The 7,787-nt window shown below is 42.5% G+C and overlaps 1 pseudogene; it reads right to left on the reverse strand.

Moving 5' to 3' along the window:
* Positions 1-518: 518 nt before the first annotated feature.
* LOC115141420 (lysophospholipase-like protein 1) lies at positions 519-5,365 on the reverse strand (annotated as a pseudogene).
* Between the last annotated feature and the right edge of the window lie 2,422 nt (positions 5,366-7,787).

A 7,787-nucleotide genomic window follows, 5' to 3' on the forward strand; every position in this document is an offset into this window, starting at 1 on the left:
TTTTACCCTGGCCTGCAGCCCTATACTAGTGAAGGCAGCCCAACATCCGGACTACCTTAAGCCCAACGCTGAGCGAGAGGCTGCTGGGCGGAAGAAGGGAGGAATAGCTAACCGCTTCCTCCCACTAACCATCAATGAAGCGATGTGTTCTACGGAGCAGAACTACTGAGCAAACAGAACAGCTCCCTCCGTCCCCACACATGTTCAACACATTTCCCAGCACAAAACGATAATGGTGTATAAAAAAAAACGAGCGAGCGAAAGATTGACCTAACAATTCCTGTTCTCTCTACAGAAACATTACTAATCTGACTCCAGTGTTAGTTAAAGACTATAGGGGTGGAGGCAGAGCATGCTCCCATATCCTATCATAGACAGACAGACGAGGCTGAAGTGTTAAGAGTGGAGACTGTACTAGTGCAGAGGGAGTGGTTATAAGCACACTCAACTATCACATGTTCTCTTTTGAAGGGAACCACACAGCTGTTGAGTACACTAAGCAGGCACAACGGACAGTGTCCAAGCAGAAACATTTTTTTTATTGACACTTAATTTAAAAAAAAAAAACGGTATTATGTCCAACAGTGGTTGTGAGGTGGTCCACAGCCCACTCAGCACGTTAATATCCCTTCCACACTATAATACCGACCAAACCGTGTTGGCTCGCTTTTCCAGCTTTGTTCCAGAAACTACAGGCAATGCTCTCTACCAGGCCAGCGCAGTACAGTTTGGTTTGGCCCAGTTTAAATCAGCTCAATAGTGTGAACGTGTTATTAACGTGTTAATAACATATGGTTAATGTGTCTGTTTAGTGGTGTGGGGCTGACTGGTCACTGCCCACTAGCATCTAGACTGTCCGGGAGCAGCTTGGTGAGGATCCGGGAGCAGCTTGGTGAGGATCCGGGAGCAGCTTGGTGAGGATCCTGGAGCAGCTTGGTGAGGATCCAGGAGCGCAGTAGCTCAATCTCTGGCCGGAAGAGCTGGTGCTGGAGACCTTGGAACAGGTGGAAGGTGGTCGTCATCCCAGCCTTCTTCAGCACTGCCGTAGTTTCTCCTCCCCACTTATGGAACACCAACTCGTCTCCTGTCCCATGGCCCTGGAACAGCTCTGGGAGGGGGCTCCCCGCCCCTGCCCTCTCCTCCACAGCCTAACAGGGGGAGAAGAGTCAGTCAGATACTTCTAGACGGCTTACTAGCACACACTATAGGTCCAATATCGCTGTCAGAACCAAGTGCAGCCAACTCCAGATAAATGCAAGGTCTTGGGACTGACATGGAGCATCTTTGAATTGGGACACTGTATATCAATATACCAATATTTCTCTACCACTGTCTGTCGTTCAAAGGACAGTTTACTAGATAGTTGTAGATTTCCGGCGCTCTAGTTAAGATTTAGAATATTGCCTGGACAGGACATTATGCCCAGTGAGCGCCTCCCTTACCTGATATACTACAGTCCTCGTTGAGAAAGATGGACAGAGCAAAGACTCCTGCTACGCCACGGTGATAACGGCACACTAGGTGGAGGGCCATAGCTCCGCCCATAGAGAAACCCCCTTTGGACGAGGAACAAGACAAAACAGAACATGTCATTGTACTGGGTCCATTAGGTCTCTTTCTGCAGGTATTCACTGAAAATGTGTATCGAATATTGTATCCCAAGTGCTTTTCACGGGAAGATCACATTTTTCAACGGTGCATATTGGGAATAATATAATGTAGCGACATAATAATAAATATATTCATTTATTATTATGTATGAGTAACAGTAGCTTAAGCCATCCTGGCAGTTTAAGCGGTCCGAAGTGGAAAATACTCTGCCTTTGACTGCGAAAGAAAAGAAAAAACATTCCTTAGTTCCACATCATCAGCTTTTTCGCTCCTCAGGAGTCGGCATCCGTTCACGAGCCCATCCTTAATCTCACACATCTGGGTACATCTGGGCACACAGCGTACATCTGGGAAAGTGTGCAAGTACCCATCATCCTGTCAGAGGGGGGAGGGAAGAACGGAGATATGAGGGGAAGGGGGAGTTCACACGCTTTGCCCAATGAATAAAACATTTGTCCATGAGATTCTCGGTTTCTTTCTTTACTTCACCGGCTGCACTCGTTGAAAAAAAGGTGTTATCTAGAACATAAAAGGGTTCTTTAGCTGTCCCCATAGGATAACCCTTTGTAGAAGCCTTTCTGGTACTAGGTAGAACACTTTTGGGACCAGGCAGAGCCTTCTCCTATGGGAACAGCTGAAGAACCTTTTTTTCTAAGAGTGTGTACTTTGAGACCGTCTTTCTGGTATACTCTCAATCTCTCATTCCAATCCACGATAACAAACCTCAATCATACATTCACATTCTAATGTCTCCTTCTTTCTTAAACCCCTCCGTGGTGCTGTTTGGTACAGTGCTGCTGTGTGTTTTCGGTGTGTGCGCGAGCCTATATGTGTGAAATCACGACTGTGGTGATAGCTTCTCTTTCCTGAGATTTCCCAGCAAATCCGTGCTTTTCTTAAAGAGTGAAAAACATAAACCCAAAAGCCTGCGGCAGTGGATTTTCCTTGAAAAACTTTTTTTCCACGGAAAGATCTGGCGCTTGTCAGTCCGTCAGCCCTGCAAGTGGACTCTGGGTACAGACCACTTCGTTTCTCCAGTATGCCGAGTGACTCCAATGGGTATTTATAGTTAATGACAAAATGTTATGATTTAGAAAGATAATATTTCAGCAGTCTCTCAGGAACATGTGTTTTTCGAATCACTTTCTCTGGGAGTGGAGTTCAGGGGCTTTTCTGGCGTTCCACACTGGGCCTTTCACACAAACGCTCAGCTCTTTTTTTCTACTCACAACTATTTCTGTAAATGTATATATTTCAGGGCTTGTAGGTTAACCCTTTTCCCACTGTTCCCATCGGTTTCCCCTTTCATGGACGGCTATCATTCGTTCTCTTACAAAGACATAAAACGTTGCGATGCCCCCCCCCACATATTTCCCGTGGGAACTCTTACCTAGGTTCTAAAATAGTGTTTATGGCACTTGATCTGAGCGGTTTTATGTCATTGTTATTTACACGCGAACCTGATAACCAAAATATTTGGGGAAAAGGATTTGCAGAACCTGAGAATCACTCCGGAAATACTTTTACGGTTCATAATTGGCAGCGTATAAAAGGATAAAGAAACCTGATAACTTGCATTCTTCATTTTATATCATGACAGAGGGAGTTGAGAACACCAAGGCCAAGAGAGAGAGAGAGTGATGTGTGTGGAGAGCGAGATCAAGCAAATGGGCAAGTGGAGGGGTGCATAACAGACACATTCAGGGGGGGTCATGGAGTTAGGATGTCATGAGGAAGGCAACGAGTGAGGGAGAAAGCATACAGCCAAATCTGACATACAGCCAGAAAGAGACAGGGAAATAAAACAGGCTAAGTAAGACAGCTCTAGTAGCAGCAGAAGTAGTGTGTGTGTGTGTGTGTGTGTGAGAGAGACACAGTACCTATGATCATCCTGTGTTTAGGTACTCCTGCCCTGACCTCCACCTGTATGACCGCTCCCAGGGAGTTGGCCATGGCGTCTATAGACTCCAAGTGCTCCAGATTTTGTAGTGGTCAAACCACACATTGGACAGAACCCCCCGCATGGGTGTGTATGGCCTGAGGGGTCAACAGAAAACAGAACAAGATTCAAAGTTTGGTTAGGTAACGAGGAAAGGTTGGGGCAGTGAGGATCAACTGGGAGGATGAGAAGATTTACAGCTTTCCACAATATCGTGCTGACCCGAACCACACTGGCATGGAAATGGTCTACTCACATGGTCCATTCATCTCGGCACGGTAGTGTGAAAGGGGTATTAGGCTATGTAGCCTATTTAAATTGCTGTTCAGGGCCCATATTCATAAAGCATCGGTGTAGCATTGCTGATCTAGGATATATAATCGTAATCATTATTATCTAAAAGGCTAAACTGATCCTAGATCAACTCTGAGATGCTTTATGAATACATGCCCAGATGTTCTACTTGTCTGGGTTAGTTAAGTTATTTTAACGATGACAGTTGAAGGGCTTTGTCTGTGTGTTGAGGGGGTGGGTATAATTTGTGGAATGTTCCAACAGGGACCTGTTTCAAAAACTTTGTAAAGTACAAGGTTGCCAACAAACAAAGCATACAAAGTAGCATGATCACTTCACCTAGCTAACTAGCTGCTGAATAGGCATCAACTCACCACGCAGCTTATTCTTAATGTTTAGGCTACCAGAGTGAGGACAAACATTTTTCCGGAATAAACGTGATGAGTGAAAAACGTAATGAAATAGCCCGCTCCCTACCCTGTATCTTAATATGCCGCTATACAACTTTGTATACGTTGTTTGTTGGCAACCTTATCTACAAAGTTTTTGGAACAGATTCCTGTTGGAACGTTCCACAAATTATACCCACCCGCGTTGAGGGGTTTCAGCAGCTTGACTGCAGGACTGTATAGGGCATTTACCTGGCTAGGACTGTGGGATATACCACTCTGATGTGGAGGGAAAGCCAGGTCTGGTAACGAAACCTCTTTGACCTATGCTCGCACTCACTGTCCAGTGGCTTCTGCATGGCAGAAGTGAACAGTTAGCCAATATAACTGACTCACCAGTCACTAGGCTTACAGAGCAGAATAATGGTGTCACTAACATCCCTTTCACATGTTGCTGACTGTTGTTGGCATAAACCGTATTTTGAATAATATTGGTGATGCCACAATTATATTTTTTGTCGTTGAGTTGCTCACATTTTTTTTCGATTAAAATAATTTTACTATAATATTTGTTTTTAAATATTTGATAGATTATTTTATTTAACATTCATTTTATCTGGGAGATATCTGATATAAAAGCATAGCATTCTGTTTTTTTCCTCGTGATCAAGGCCAGAGAATAACATTTCCCAATGCTGACCACTCAATTGAATTTATCTACGTAGCTACTGTTATCTACCTTATTAATTTGCCACAGTAGGCCATATCATAACTCAGAGTTGCGTTGAAGCCACATAGTTTGTATAGTTATGAAGTTCAAAGACAGTCCTGTCTGTCCATCACAGTACAAAAGCTATCAGTATCTCATTTGAATGTACTCTGGCTATGCTACAGGCTAGGCTATAGGTAGGTAACCTACTAAAACGCCCAGTTATTATGAGGCTAGTTCAGCGTAGTTACTGTTGAATTAATGTCACTAAACACCGAGAGCATTGCAAAATGTAAACACCTGAGCCGTGTAAGAAGATGACTGATGCAGAGTCTTTCCACGTTGGAGATGCAACACACTTGTGTAGAAATTTGCTGCTCCGTACCGCAGCCATGACTTCTGTTAGTGTCGCGCGAGACTACAGAGCAGACAGACAGACAGACATCTGTGATTGGATAGACGCAGAGCACAGATTACCAAAACCTAAACTCCCGATAGGTTGTTCGACTGCAAGTTTTGCTCCATCATGATACAAAGTCTAGGGAATGTACGCTGCATGCGCGCACGCTCCAATGCGAACAGGTATTTGCTACATTATTTTAGTTTTGCCATGAAGGCAACATTTGATAAGTTACTACAATACATTTTCACTTCCCCTATGTAGGCTAATCATGTCAGAATTAATGGTCAAGGACCAATTTCCCCCTGATGCTATTTAGAGCCACAAAAGTATGAGCTTACGTAGCCCCACAAAAACGGATAAAGCACTGCTTGGTCCAGTGTTTCAGTGTGCTCTATCATGTGTGCAATGATTTAATGGAATGTCTGGATCTACAAATCAGTTTAAACACATTCTAAGGTCTTATCTTTTATAAACATAGGCCTGTTTTACTTAGATTCAGGTCATTTTTAGTTGCCTTGGACCACACAAACTGTGTCCCAACCCTGACCCCCAATAATGTTGCAGTGCGGGATCAGCTTGAAAGTGGGTGGCTGTATCTTGCTGTGCCAAATACCAAAACTACAAACCCACTCAGGGGTCATTCCCTCCATTTTGTGTAATAGGACAGACCATACATATTTCATGAAACGTTCACTAACATGTTTTACATGGGAATCTCCCCTGTTTAGAATAGTCTGTTGATGTGAAACTTGATATTAGGCACTGGGTCATGGTGTCTGTGCCATGTAATACTGTTGTCCTTTTATTCCTTATTTGACAGGGCACAATGGTTGCATGACAAAGGAATACACAGGTCTCTTGGAGGTTGATCCATGAGTATGTGTGAATATGGGGTAAAAACATGACACATTCACGCAATCATTAACACACTTAAAATATATATAAATCAGTGAGCAGCACAAATTTGTGCTTGAATTGTTTTTATGATCATTTCCTGGTTTAAATAGCCTCTCTACGTTGAAATAAATATTCAATAAATCTAATTTGGGTTGTGTGTGAGTTGTTCAAAAGAACACAATGTGTTTCACATTTCATTGAAGCTAAGTATGGCCTTGTTCTGGATGGCTCATGTTTTGGATGGCATGCTGGAATGAATTCCATGGTGCTGATCGATAAGTAAATCGATAAGTAAACTCACTGTTGTCTTTCAACCTGGATTCAGAGGTAGATCGATAAGTAAACTCACTGTTGTCTTTCAACCTGGATTCAGAGGTAGACGTAACGTACTGTAGTAAATGTAAATCTGGGACACTCCCATTAGTATGATATGTTACGTTTTGTATGGTATGTAATTAATTTGTGGAGGACCATCATCTATTTTGTATGATATGTTATGAATTACAATTCATATGATATTTACGAATTGCAATTTGTACAATATGTTACTAATTGAAATTTGTATGATATGTTACAAATTTGCTAAAAGTATGATATGTTCCAATTTGTTATGGCTAGGTAGCTATGTGGCTAACGTTAGCTAAACTAGGGGGTAAGGTTAGGGTTAGGAGTTAGGTCAAATGGTTAAGGTTACAGTTCGGGTTAGCTAACATGCTAAGTAGTAAGTAATTGCAAAGTTTCTAATTAGCTAAAATGCCAAAGTTATCCATGATGAGATTTGAACACGCAACCTTTGGGTTGCTAGACATTTACATTATATGCCTTGCCATTCATCTCGAACCAACCACCCTACTTTTGGCTTTGCCTTAAGTAACCTTGTGTGTTATGTAACCATACCAAACGTAATTTATCACACAAATTTTAGTGTTCCAGATTTATGTTTACTATGTTGGGTCTAGTCTATGCTGTGTCTTTAACCTGCATTGAGTTCTATGTGACAAGTATCTCACCTCACACTTTATCGTCAGTGTTGTACTCATGCATGCCATTCTTACACACCAACATGTCCCTGTGCTAACCTTGCCCAGTTCTATCCTCACCTGTTTGTTATTGCCTACGATAGCATCTGGGTGTGCTCGTGTTGGTGTTCAAGTGTGCTACCTTGCTTCCGTGAGACACCCGTTGCAGCAGTGTCATAACATATTTGTGAGGGTTTGCAGGTTTTAACCAAACAGTGAAAAAAAGATCAAACAAGGTTGCTTGTTCTAAAGATAATTTTAGCACTCATACCAATCCCCCTCACAAACAAGCACTTTCTCATTCAAATTCTAACTCAGGTTAACCTATAAGTGTCTAAGTCACGTGGCTCATAGTAATAACTAATAGTAATAGCACATACAAGTCCAAAAGTGAGAGAACAATCTGTTAAAACTCTCACTATTTGTGTTTGAAAGTGAGAGAGAGAGGAGAGAAAGAAAGAAAGAAAGAAAGAAAGAGAGAGAGAGAGAGAGAGAGAGAGAGAGAGAGAGAGAGAAAGAGAGAGAA

Source organism: Oncorhynchus nerka, linkage group LG14 (genome assembly GCF_034236695.1).
Source record: "Oncorhynchus nerka isolate Pitt River linkage group LG14, Oner_Uvic_2.0, whole genome shotgun sequence".
NCBI lineage: Eukaryota > Metazoa > Chordata > Actinopteri > Salmoniformes > Salmonidae > Oncorhynchus > Oncorhynchus nerka.